Here is a 13,886-nt window from a genome sequence, read left to right as displayed (position 1 = left end):
ATTGTAGAGCAAAGTGGCGACAATAAAGTAGCGTAGAGAGAAGAGTAAATTAGAATGGAGTAGAGTTGATTGGCACAGAGTAACCTTGCATAGAGTGGAGTGGTACAGAGTAAAGTGCATTGGCGTAAAGTGAGTTGGTGTAGAGTGCACTGGCAAAGAGTGCAGTGGTGCATAGTAGAGTAGTGTGGGGTAGAGTGCCTTGGCATACAGTAGAGTGGTGTAGAGTAGAGAGACATAGAGTGAAGTGGCATACAATGAAGTGGCGTAAAGTGCAGTGATGCAGAGTAGAGTGCAGTGACGCAGTGTGGAATGGAGTGGAGTGGCATAGTGTGGAGTGGTGCAGAGTAGAGTGAAGTGGGGAAAGGTGGAGTATGCATGGTGTGGTAGCACACTGCTATTGCAGACAACATTACGTTTGCACTGACATACATGTGGAAATATCATCACCTAGTGTATTGATTTGTTTTGATCGCATTAAAATATTTGTTTCCACCACACCTTAGAATTGCCCAAAAATGTGCTTCTTTTGTGCTTTTTTAATTCTGATATGTTCAGGAAATATCTGCACAGTTCATTTACAGATATGTAGATTTTGTTGTGTGCTGGAAAAGAAAAAGCTAACATCGTACAACCTTTCTCAAGTACACCCGCAATAGCCGGCATGATTGTGGCATAAATCGTCTCACTGGAAGACAGAGCCTGACATTTGAGCTCTGTCTTTGAATGCACAGCAAATATGACAAGGTAAGATCAAGATTTAAAGGCATGTTTACAGAAATCCAGCACTAGTGGAGGAATACAGTAAATAGGTTTGGGCAAACAGAAGGGTCGAACTCAAGCTGGACAGCATGAAACAAATAGAGCCAGGGAACAGAAAGCAAGCAAATGTGAGTTACAAACCACAAAGCCAATGGTAAGCAATAGGTAGAATGCATTCACAGGGAAGCTTTCCGAATGTCCCCAAGATGTCGTTAGCAAACCAGATAGCTGCGCGGTTTCGACCTAAAATGGAATGAAAAGTCCAAAAGAAAAAGCAGCCCGCAACAAATGACACCTTTAGATGTGAGCTATGATGCCTCCTTTGCATAAAACATCTCTCTTCTTGCAAAGGCGGACACCTGGAGCACTCAAACTAACAGCAGTATCGCCTTCTTAGCAACAGAGATGGACTTTGGACTTACCTGCCTAAAGAATTTAAATCACATGGTTTCAGCGAAATGATCCTCCACCCAGGTTTACAGCAGGGCGTCTCTTTGAGATGGGCCAGGGGAAGAGATTAAAGCTCTGGTGTACCAGGCTGGTACCGCACCCTGCTGAGTCCGCGTAGAGGAGAACAGGTACTGGTCGAACCAGCAGCTACTTTCACTTCTAGGATTTCACACTGCAAAGCAAGGGTAAGTCACGCAAGAGAATAATTATCTTATTATTAATAATAAAGCTACATCTTTATATAAAGACATCCGCTCCTCCAAAATCTCCTTTTCGATATTTGCTTTAAATGTTTGCATTATATTCCGCATGTACTCTCTCACACTGCTTTTGTCATGAGGTTACAGCTTCATTTAAGTGCAGCCTAAAGCTCCTGGTGTTTCCCTTCCTAGGCATCTCGCCTTTACTTTATTCTTCTAAACCCTAATCACTGTCCTTGCTTAAGCAGTGGTCTAGCAGCAGCCTAGCAGCAGGAAGGCTGTTCACCTGATTCTAGGGCCTATCAAAAGTGCCTAATATAGTATAATCTCAAATGCAACTATAGAGGGCGCAGCTTCAGGGGGGTGCTTGGGGTGTGTCACACCCCCAAATAAACACTTTCTTGGTTCGAGGGTTCTGTCTGGGGGCATTGATTTGGGTCTGCTATGGCTTTTTTGTTTGTTCTCAACGTCTTTCTAAGAGGTTTTAACATATGCTGACATAAAAACCCACACACTGCACCATTCTCAGTTTTCCAGGCATACTAATGGCAATCAAACACCCAAAAGGTGATGCAAAAAACATGCTTGCAAATGTCTACCGACTGGCAATCTCTTGGGGTATCATTCCAACACATTGTTGTTCGCCAAGCATGCCACTCCAGGCAGAGGCACACCTAATGCAACATCCATATGTACCTTGTTCCTCATGGGAACAGCTCATACCAAACCACCGTCATCTTACACCTCCACTCTGCAGTGTACTGTTTTTTAGTTGGTAAATTTGCGATCCACACCCCCCAAATCTCACTAACTAAGCTATGCCCTAGGCAAATACATATGCTATCTCAAAAGCATCCAATAGTCGCCTCTTCTTTTTTCTTTGTATGTCCCTCTCCATTTAATCCACCGTAAAGGCATAGAGTAAATGCAGGGCATAGTTTCCTTGCAAGGCAAGACTAATCCGAATAACCACTGGATTAAGCACTACCCTTGGGTTCCGAAGCAGCATGCTGCCTGGCATGAAACACTTAAATGCCTCATCAGGAGTAGTGAAAGTAACCGCCAGTGCTTAATTTGTGCTGGATTTAGGCCCAGATCTCTGTATTGGGGTGAATGTATGACATTTTTCTGCATTCTGTCCATCAACTGTTGTTTTTGCATTTGTCACCCCGAGTGGGACGGGTATGCCCAGACGTGGGTCCCGTGCTCTCCAACCACTGGAATCAAGCTATCCTGGATGAAGAGGGGTGAAACCCCGAAACCGGTCCTAGGATGCATGTTTCCAGTCCAGGGAGGACCTGGCTTGGCAGTTCGGGCTGGACTATTCCCAAGAGGCACAGGGTCAAGACTGATTTGCATATGGCTGGGTTCAAACTGGAACAGCATGGTGAGCAATAAAACGATGGATTTAAGCCAAGATCTCTGTACTGGGGTGAATGTATGACATTGTTCTGCATTGTGTCCATCAACTGTTGGTTTTTCATTTGTCACCCCGAGTGGGAAGGATATGCCCAGAAGTGGGTCCCGTGCTCTCCATGCCACTGGAATGAAGCTATCCTGGCTGAAGAGGGGTGAAACCCCAAAACCGGTCCTACGATGCTTGTTTCCAGTCCAGGGAGGACCTGGCTTGGCAGTTCGGGCTGGACTGTTCCCATGAGACACAGGGTCAAGACTGATTTGCATATGGCTGGGTTCAAACTGGAACGGCATGGTGAGCAATAAAACAATGGATTTAGGCCCAGATTTCTGTACTGGGGTGTATGTATGACATTGTTCTGCATTCTGTCCATCAACTGTTGTTTTTTCATTTGTCACCCCGAGTGGGAAGGGTATGCCCAGACTTGGGTCCCGTGCTCTCCATGCCACTGGAATCAAGCTATCCTGGCTGAAGAGGGGTGAAACCCCGAAACCGGTCCTAGGATGCTTGTTTCCAGTCCAGGGAGGACCTGGCTTGGCAGTTCGGGCTGGACTGTTCCCATGAGGCACAGGGTCAAGACTGATTTACATATGGCTGGGTTCAAACTGGAATGGCATGGTGAGCAATAAAACTATGGATTTAGGCCCAGATCTCTGTACTGGGGTGAATGTATGACATTGTTCTGCATTCTGTCCATCAACTGTTGTTTTTCAATTTGTGCTGGTGGGCACCACCGTCACCTATTGTCCGGAGGCAGCACTGAGGTATTTAACCAGCACAAGATAGGAAATACCACACAGATGAAGGAGGAAGAGAAAGACAGCAAAATCGTCTCAAGGAGAGAAAGCAGGAACCTGAAGAGTAAGGTAAAGGGGTACGGAGTGTCTGGCAGTGGATTAAAGAGGCATGAGGTGGATTGAAGACAGCCTGCATTGGTATTCAGCACACTGACGTTTAATTGCACAGGCTGCAAGCTTCTGAGAAGAGGTTCAAGCACCAGCACTTTCTTTTACAAAGTAAGCGCTGGTAGGCACTATATAAGTATTACATAATTAATAATAATTGGAGTACTGCGATTAGTGGTCCTTCACTGCAATCTCTGATACTGTGACATACTTCCTCATTTTCTAGCTTTCGTGAACAAGAAGTTTGAGTTCTATTGAGTGCATGGATGCAAGGATTATGCATTCTCATTCTTGCTTTTATTTAACAGCAGCCAACATGTGTGACAGTGAAACATGAAAAACTGAAGAAAAGAACTACAATGCCCATAGTTTGTAGGAAATAAAACTACAACTCCCTTGTGAGGATAGCATGAACCAATAGCCATCCAGTACAACACATAAACATTGATGAACCCTGTAGAACTACCGCTTCTTGCTGTGAGGCAGATTAGGGGCTGATTACGAGTCTGGTGGTCCACGCTCTAATAGAATGGGAAACCAGGGATGTGTCCTCTAAAAATTGGGCAATCAGGATGACCTATGCTACTGGTTTCTTCATCAGACAGGTTACTCAGGGAGATTTTGCAAAGGGGGGAAAGTATAGTTCTTCCTCAACCACTCTTGGAGAAAGGCTGGTCTGCATGGCCCAAATTGTACATAAACTTCTGAGAGCCTCACACTGTACTGCCCTTTTTAATACAAAAATCTGGTTGTACGTTGTATAATCTCTAAAGGCAGAATGAATATCAGCATAGAACACGCATTTTTCAATGCTTCCACGTGTAGATGGAGGGTAGGGATAAAAGCTTAATAGTGACTTCACCTGCACGTCACAATTGACCAGTGATGTGAAAGTGTTCAACAACAATATTTTTTTCAGACATGCTATACAAACTTTGTCACCAAAAAAGTAGTAATTTAATCTTGTATCTAAATAAGATGGGGCAGAGTAAAAAGAGAATACCCTCTTTGATTGGATGCCCCACTCCTCCTGGAAATTGAAAATGTCAACTGCAATTTTGTTTATGGGTGCTCCTGCCCAGGGACTTTGTGCCGCCCCTGGAGAGGAACAGTGGCACAATGGTCATCACTGGAAAGGAGAGAATATCTCCTTTCCATGTCCTTCTACCATGGAATTGTGTTTGGGAATGGTGATTCCCAAGCAGAAATCCTACTAGGTCACTAGGGAAATCTTTTGCCAGAGAGGCTGCCCACTCCCACCTCTCAAGGGGGCATACATTTATAGACAGCCTCCTTCCCAGGGAATGGAAAGTGTCAGCAGCCATTTTTCAGGTCTGGCATTAGCTAAGATCTTTTGATTTTACTAAACCTTTATGTATAATATACTTAGAAGGGCTCTCAGCCAGCCTACTGCATTTATTGGGCTGTTGTATGATTCACATTTTTCTTCTACCCACTACAGCATACATCATGGGGCAATGTTTCAGCCTACTTTAGCCATTAGCTAACTTTTTTATGAGTCAGGAGCATTGTTCTCTTTCACACGGACCACATCCATACATAAAGTAGCTCTCTACAGTGCCTGGGACTACTATGACTGGCTGAAAGCCCATATACGCCAATTTTTACAGGCTGTGCATTATCCAAGACCTTTTCTATGCTCTATAATTATATGTATATATATATATTACCTAATGGAGGTCAACACTATGTAGTTATAGTTAGATCAACAGTTCTATAAGAAAAGCATTTTTTGTGTTGCCAATAACTGTGGCACTGTTTAACGAATCCCCATGAAATTTTCAAACAAGATGCTACTGTTTGATTAGGTTGTGCATTGAAAGTTTCGGTGTGATTTGTCAAGCAGTGGTTGAGAAAAACAGGGGTTCCCAAAACACAAAATCCCCATGCATTTTCCATAGACATCTTTAAGGTGGGTCACAGCAAAAAGAGCTGAAAGGAATTGCACCACATTGGGTAGGAAGCTAGATCTTGGTCTGCAGATTCTGCTTTTTGTGATTTGGTGTAAATTTGTTTAGTAGCTTTTGAGAAATTAAGGTTAAAAAATTACATTATTGTATATCTGGACGGTTCGGTCTGCGAGAGTAAATTAAAAAAAAAGAGCATTCTGATTGGCCCAGGGAGATTTATTTCCCTTGGGCCATGTTGCTCACCTGGGGATCAGACTCCCAGGGGAGCGAGTGCTCTGATTGGCTACCAGGTACAGTAGAGAATGTTGCTGGCAGCCATTACAGGACTCGGGGATTTAGTCCCCTGTCCTAAATATGTTTAAAATAAGAAATATAAGGGGGCATGGTAGGAATACTCTGACCCCCCCCCGTAGGCCACATGGGCGGGGGGGACCTAGAGGAACACCCCCTGAGCCAAAAACAAAAAAAAGAATCAGCAACAATTCTTGGGATCCAGCGGAACTACTGCGTGATCGGAAAAACAAAAACAAATTGGCAGCCGGGTTCCTTTGTTTTGATAATGGGAGGGGTGTTTGGCCCCCTTCGCAAGCCTTTATAAGCCCTGGGGAGCCCATCCCTGGGTCGAAATTTATATATATGGAGAGGGGGGACATGGGCACCCCCTCCCTGAGCCATTAGACCCCTAGGACTCCATCCACAGGGCCAAAAGGGGAGGGGGCCGAGTAGCCCACCTTTCCGGGGCCTCTAAAGTCTCCAGGGAGCCAAACTGTGGTGGGGGCCAAGCGGCCCACCTTTCTGAATCTCTAAAGGCACCAGGGAGCCCATCCCTGGGGACGAAATTACTGTAACTGGGGAGAAGGCTGCATGGCCCCCCTCCCTGAGCTATTAATGGCCCGGGGATCGCATTCCCCGGGTCTGGCTCACATGGTATGTCCCGGGGAGCCCACTCTCAGGACATAGCAGTTTGCCTGCCTGCACAGGCAGGGAATCCTGTGTTTGTGCCCACTTGGCGGGGGAATTGGCGGGAGAATTCTTTTATCTACCAGCAAGTGGGAGCAAACACAAAGTCTCTTCCCAGGTCGGCAGGAGCTTTGAAAATGCTCCCGCCAGCTGGGAGCAGACTTTTGATCTGTTTCCCTGCCTGCACTGATGCGGACAGGTAAACAGATCAAAATATTGCTCCTGCTTGGAGGGAGCAGCTTTGACAGCTGCTCCCTCCAGGTGGGAGCAGTGCTGGCTCCCGCTGCATGCGGGGAGCTGGCTGGGTGCACAGGGCATTGGGGCTCCCCCACAGCCCCCAACTAGCATGTAGTGAGAGCCCCTCAGTGAGCACCAACCTTTAACAGTGCGGGCCCCAGGGGATGTGCCACCCCCTCCCCTTTCTTTTTAGTAGTGGCCCTGGGGGATAGGGTTCCCAGGAACTAACAAGGCTATGGGGGGCACCACTCCCCTTTAATTTTTAAAAAAGGGCCCTGAGGGAAGAGTTCCCTGTGGCCTAACAAGGCTCAGAGATGGGGCCCGCACAGACCTCGCCCCTTTCAATAAACAAATCGCCCTGGGGATGGGGTACCCAGACTCTAACAAGGCTTGGGGAAGGGGGGGGAGGGTGCACACCCGCCTCTTAAAGTAAAATAAGGGCCCAGGGGATAACATTATAGTTAGGTGAATATGTCAGTGACAACATTAACAATTTGAACTTTAAAAACACAGAAATGGCCAAGATGGCGACCTAGGCATTCGCAGATTCTCGTGGCTCCTCGCTCCTCACCCCTTCATCTGGCTGTTTTTTGCAATATAGTCCCCAAACTTGCACAAAATTGCCCACAGAGCAGCTGAGACGTACGAGGCTTTTGCTGAAAGCGGTGCCGGCAGCCTCGTTTTGCTGTGGGACCTTTGATCGAGTCCAGGGTCCGGATCTATGAAATGGCGCCCACTCGGAACAGACGCTCGCAAGTTTCCCCTTGCATTCCGCCCAGCAGAGACATCGGCGCCCGCACAGCATTCCATCGCCGCCATCTCGGGAGCGGGGAGAGTACCACGGCGACGTGGGAGAGGTGAAGCATCAGGCCCCCAGGAGAGCGCGCTCACAGGTCCGGGGCTGCCTGGGCTCTCCGCGCCGATACCAAATTGAGGCCGAGGCTGCTGGGCCTGCGGGAGTGTGGGTACAGCAGCCCTATGCGCAGGACCACCGGCGCGGCATCGCGGCGCTGACACAGAGCACCCGGAGGCGAGGCCCTCCATCTACGGACCTCAGGGCACCGAGCACCAGCCCTAAATCGGTGGCAGGATCGCGTCAGGTGACGGACTGCCTCACCATCGTGGGAAGCCCGGGACACTCACTTCGGTGCTGGATGAGTGCTGCCCAGCGGTTACTCCCCCACAGATTGGAGTGGTGCTCGACCGCAGGGGAAGCCAGGACCAGCACCCAGCAGGGGACGCCCAGCACAGTGTCAGCGAGGCCCCGGTGAAGGGTATACCGGCAGTGGGGGGAACCGAAGACGCGCACTAAGGTACTGGGGCAACAGTGGGAGGGGCGGCAGGAGGGCCCTCTCCCCACGTTTAACTCCTTCGCCGTCACCAGACAGGAGCCACAGCACGATACCCCTCAGGGAGCCCTGGGACCAGTGACAAGGGGGCTAAGGGGGCCTCGAAGATTTATATAAGCGCGTCTGGGTTTCTTCTGCCCTCCCACACGCGAAGTTACCCCACAACATTTACATCACGGGTCTCCAGTGGGGTGACCGGGCCCCGACTCCTCTTGACTGCCTAGGAGACCAGGGCGCGGTGGGTCATGGGTTCTTTCTGAGCCACCTCACCCAAGGAAGTGCATATGCCTGGCACTGATAAGGGACTACCGATACTGCACAAGCCCGTAAGAGGGACAAACAGCAACTATAACTGACTATGGCTTGGGGTGTAAGTTCACCTGAGATATCAACGTGCAGCAGGAGCAGCGACTCACTGGGAGGGGCCCTGTCATGGCCTCAACACGGAAGATGGGGGAGCGCACGCTGACAGACATGCTTCTCAAGGGCCCCAACAAAGGCGACAGAGGGCCTCCCTCCCCAACCACCTCACATCAACACACGGACCATGGGGATGGGGAGGTGCCGATAACCCGGACATTCCTCGAGACACTATTTAACTCCCTATGTGAAGACTTCCACTCGCTCAAACAAGAAGTGTCGGGGGAAGTGCCGGATATACGCCAAGAGGTGGACGGACTGGGGAGCGGGTAGCAGCCATTGAGGATAATGACCACACCAGAAGCGAGGAACTGGCACCACTCCAACAAAACTCATTCGCCTCAAGGACCAACAGGTGGACTTCCAAGCGCTTGCTGAAGACCTAGAGAATAGGTCGCAACGCAACAACATACGGGTCCGGGGTGTTCCACCGACAGCAGCGGGAGCTGATATCACCCAATACCTTCAGGGCCTCTTCCGTGAGATGATTGGCGAAAGTTCAGACTTTGACATCCGAACCGATTGAGCACACAGAGTGGGTCTGGCAAGGCGCACGCCTGCTCCCCCCCCCGGACATTTTGGCCTTTTTACCGGACTTTCCACTGAAAGAGCGGATCCTACGGGAGGCGCGACTGAAACAGCCTCTTCAATACCAAGGACACTCAGTGGCGCTTTTGCAGGATTTGTCCGTCATCACTCTCCAAACACGGAAAGCGTTCAGAGAAGTCCCTTCGTTCCTGAGAGACAAAGGGATACCCTATGCCTGGGGTCATCCCTCCCGCCTTATTTTCAAATGGAATGGGGCGCTGCACCACATGAAATCCCTTCAGGAGGCATGCTCCCTGCTGGGTCTTAAACACAGCGAGTCGGAGGCCTCCCCTGATCACTCGCAAAAACCCCCGAGAGACGGATGGCACCGAGTGGGCCTCAGATGCCACCCTATAGCAGCATTGAAACCAGGCCACATGACTATATCGCAGGAACGGACTGTGGCCCTCAACGCCGTGATTAGAGACACTTCACCTACTGAATAATTTGCTATACAGTTGGGGATGCACACACATTGACTTTTAGCTGGCTGGGGGTGTCGAGGTCCAGAGTCGCTGGAGTTGCACGCTCAGATAGGTAACTTCACCACAAACCTGCGGTGCGAGGGGGCAGGTTTTGGACTATGGTAATTTGTTGGGAATGTTCAGTTGGGGTTAGGGTGGGGGGAGGAGTGGCAATGGCTAACTGTTTGGTGCGGGAGGTTTGGTCGGGGGTGGGGGGTTGGAGTTGGGGGGGAGAGGGGGACCTGGGAGTGGTGGGGGGGAGGGAGCCAGTGTGCCATATGGAAGGGGGTTCAGGTGAGATGCTACATAGGGGAAGACCCCCCCTAGATGACTTACCCTCCGGTAGGCAGGCAAATGACAGGGGCCACTTTGAAAGTTATCACCCTGAATGTGAGAGGGCTCAACAACCCCATTAAAAGACGCGCCATTTTATCATATTTAGAGAATTCCGGCGCCTCGATTTGTCTCTTGCAAGAAACACACCTCCTGTCCAAAAACTGGCATCGGATGTGGTCCCAGGCGTTCCCTCAACAGCTCTACTCCTCTACCACTGATAAGAAAGCGGGGGTCGCTATATTATTTGCTAAGCATTTTCATGGCCAGGTGGGAGATAAAGTAGCGGATATCAAAGGTAGGCTACTTGCTCACAGCATACGAGTGGGCGATTTGTCCATGACAGTAGGGTCTCTATATGCTCCCAACTCTGGTCAAGAATCCTTTCTCAAAGACGCTCTGTTAGAGATTTTAAGTTCCCAAGACCAATACTCCCTCGTGGGAGGCGATATCAAATAAGTCATGGATGGGGCAACAGATAGATCAGGCCCTCGATTTAGCTCAACGGGAGCGCTCTCCCCGGAGGGGAAGGAGTGGATGGCTCAAAGGGGACTGGTGGACTTGTGGCGGGAGGCGCGCACTACACATTCTACTCACATGTGCACCACACTTATGCCAGGCTAGACCACCTTATAGGATCCTTGGAGTTACAACTGCTTGTAAGGGACATAGATATTATCCCTGCCGCCATATCGGACCACGACGCAGTGGTAGTGACTATTGATGTCCCCCGGATTAAGACGACGGGGGGTAGATGGCGACTGCGGGAGGCCCTACTGCAATAGAAGGGGGTGGCCCAACAGCTGCACAAAAGAATCACTGATTACCTCGCACTTAACGATACACCGGACACACCCTTGACAGCAGTTTGGGGGGCACTTAAGGCAGTAATAAGGGGGGAACTGATAGCCATCTCGGCGGCAGAAGCTAAAGAGCGTAGGGAGAAGCGGGAATCCTTAACAGCTCCAGTGGTCGAACTCGAGCGGGTGCACAGCCGCACCGGGGCTCCCAGGGTGTGGAGGCAATTAAAGACTGCCAGCGCGCAACTCACTGGCCTAGATCTCGATCGCACAGAGTATGCAGCCCTGCGGCTCTGCCATGCATACTATGTGGGGGGCGATAAGACGGGACTTCTCCTTGCCAGTGCGCTGAGAGCTCGAGTACAGCGGTCAAAAATCACAACCCTTTACAACACCAGAGGAGAGAAATTGGTCAGCGATGACCAGATCGCTGAAACCTTTAGAGAGTTTTACGCATTGTTGTATAGCACGGATCGGTCCCTTGACATAGACGGAGAGGCTTACCTGAGGGGGGCGGCAACGACGGCGCTCAATACAGCCGGGGCCGCCGCGTTGGATGCGCCTATCAGAATAGAGGAGGTGGTGGGGGCGATTTCTCGCCTTAAGCCCTTGAAGTCGCCGGAAGGCTTCTCCGCGGGCTTCTATAAAACTTTTTGCCCGGTGCTAGCACCTCTTCTGACTCGACTTTTCATCTCATTCCAGGGGCCTGGCTCAATCCCTCCTGATATGTTGGAAGCCGACATCATTGTACTACCCAAACCAGGTAAAGACGCCACCCAGTGTGCCGCTTATAGGCCTATTTCCCTACTTAATCTGGATCTTAAAATATTCACAGGGGTTCTAGCTTCCAGACTTGGACCACGGCTACCTGGCATCATCGAACCATGGTTTCATCCCCAACAGACAATGCAGTGATAATACCAAGCGCCTTATGCACCTAACACACAAAGCTCATTACCAGGGGATGGATGCCCTGCTCCTGTCTATAGACGCCGAGAAGGCGTTTGACAGGGTGGACTGTTTTTTTTGTTGATAAAACGATGGCCCACTTCGGAATCGGGGATCGCTTTAGGGCATGGGTTGCCAGCTGTTATGATAAACCCAGAGAGACGATCCGTGTCAATGACATAGGCTCCAGGCCCTTCGACATCAGGAGAGGCACTCGGCAGGGATGTCTGCTTTCGCCCCTCCTCTTTGCGCTATATGTAGAACCTTTGGCACAGAGGATCCGATATAATCCTAACATTACCGGCATCGCCTTTGGGGGGGAACATCATACCCTTAGCTTATACGCAGATGATATTCTGGCTGTGCTGGACAAACCTAAAAAGTCAGTGCCTGCCTTCTTGAGGGAGCTGGAGACCTTTGGAAGGGTATCTGGGTTTAAAATGAATAGAGGGAAGTCAATGCTCCTCCCTTTGGGCAGTAACACACACACAGTCAGCGATGCATCTTCGGAATACGGGGGGTCTACAACTCCAGGCCTCAATCCCGTACTTGGGGATAGTCCTAACCCCATCCACCGAGCGGACAGTTACTCTGAATTAAATGAGTATCACCTCACAGATACAGGGTGACCTAAGGAGATGGCAGAAGCAACCCCTATCCTTGCTTGGTCGTATCGCTGCGGTGAAGATGTCTATATTACCCAAACTTCTTTATATCTTTCAGACCATCCCGGTGATTCCGCCCCTGGGCACCATACAAAAGCTACAAGAAGCAGTGCAGCATTTCATATGGGCAGGGAAACGGCCACGTATGCGCAGAGACCTCTCCTACCGACCTCCGGATGAGGGAGGTCTGGGGATCCCAAACCGACTACACTACTTTAAGGCAGCGCAATTGCGATACTTGGTAGAGTGGAGCCTACCAGAGTCGGAGAAGAGATGGCTCTTTCAAGACAGGGCAATGGCGCAAAATCGCTTTGGAAGATACCCTTTCTAAAGCGCCCCAATAGGCCGGCCTACCTCCAGAAGTCCCCCATAACTCGCACAGTGTTGCGGGTGTGGGACACAGTAGCGGTTCGGAGGGGGCTCAGCACTTTTCCTTCTCCACTTACACCTTTATTCGATAACCCTGATTTTACTCCGGGATTAGAGAGGAGGGCATTTCAGCAGTGACGGTCATCCCCATGTAGAACCGCAGGCCATCTGTTCGATCTTGAGGGCTTCATTCAGCTCAGCGATCTATCACGGTATCACGGCATTCACAGTTCCGCAACGGTATCAATATTTTCAAATTCGGCATTGGTTGACTCAGCCCGAAATACGCCCTCTAGTCGGTAGAAAGATGACCACTTTTGAAAAATGGATCCTTACTAGAGAGTCGGACAGAAAGCTGATCACTGACTTGTACAATATGATCTGCCCGCTGGTCACTTCGCACCCCTCGGCCGGTCAGAAGCGCTGGGAACGAGAGCTGGGGAGTAGCCACTCAGTAAAGGAATGGCAGGCTATATATTATAGGGACAACCACACGGCGAGGAACACTGCCAGCAAGGAAACCGCGGTGAAGGTTGTTACTTACTGGCATTTGACTCCAGTTAGGTTAAATAAGGGCAATCCTAGCCGTAGTCTAACTTGCTGGAGGGGATGTGATGAGGAGGGCACCTTGACCCATTTACTATGGGAATGTAGTGAAGTGACGGGTTACTGGACAGCAGTCCTTAATGAAATTGACAAACCCTTTGAAACCGAAACCCCCGTTTCCCCACCTATACACTTCTAGGGCTGCCCAACGCACTCACATTTCCTTTGAAGTCTCTCAGGGGGCGACAGATGGGTTTAGCCATGGGAGCGGCTGTCCAGCACATCATATCACTCTGGGGAACATGAACTCGACCTACCCACACGGTCTGGCTGCATAGATTATGGTACACAGTGGGAATGGAATGCATACAAGCAACTCTCACGCAGTCTACGGCATCCTTCCACACGGTCTGGCAACCTATCCTATCACTCCTATCAACGGAATTTAATGAAGTCACCTGCCCAAAGTATCTCCGTCTCTTGCGTCTTACCGACACACTGACCTCCAGAGACACTCCTGGACATTAGACAAAGGGGAGTGCTCC

General features: G+C 49.9%; 1 protein-coding gene across 2 annotated transcripts in view; it reads left to right on the top strand.

Annotated features, from left to right (window-relative positions):
* Positions 1–1,243: 1,243 nt before the first annotated feature.
* LOC146858184 (interferon-inducible GTPase 5-like) overlaps positions 1,244–13,886 on the top strand; it is a 33,787-nt gene continuing 21,144 nt past the window's right edge. The window contains exon 1 of one of the 2 annotated variants that reach the window (XM_085646900.1): positions 1,244–1,394. The gene's annotated coding sequence lies outside the window, so the exon portion shown is untranslated. The remainder of the gene's footprint in view (positions 1,395–13,886) is intronic. The other variant, XM_085646901.1, reaches the window with a different exon arrangement.

The sequence above is a fragment of the Triturus cristatus genome, chromosome 3_2 (assembly GCF_964204655.1).
Source record: "Triturus cristatus chromosome 3_2, aTriCri1.1, whole genome shotgun sequence".
Taxonomy (NCBI): Eukaryota; Metazoa; Chordata; class Amphibia; order Caudata; family Salamandridae; genus Triturus; species Triturus cristatus.
Note: the sequence above shows the minus strand (reverse complement) of the source record. Positions and strands in the feature narration are given on the sequence as shown.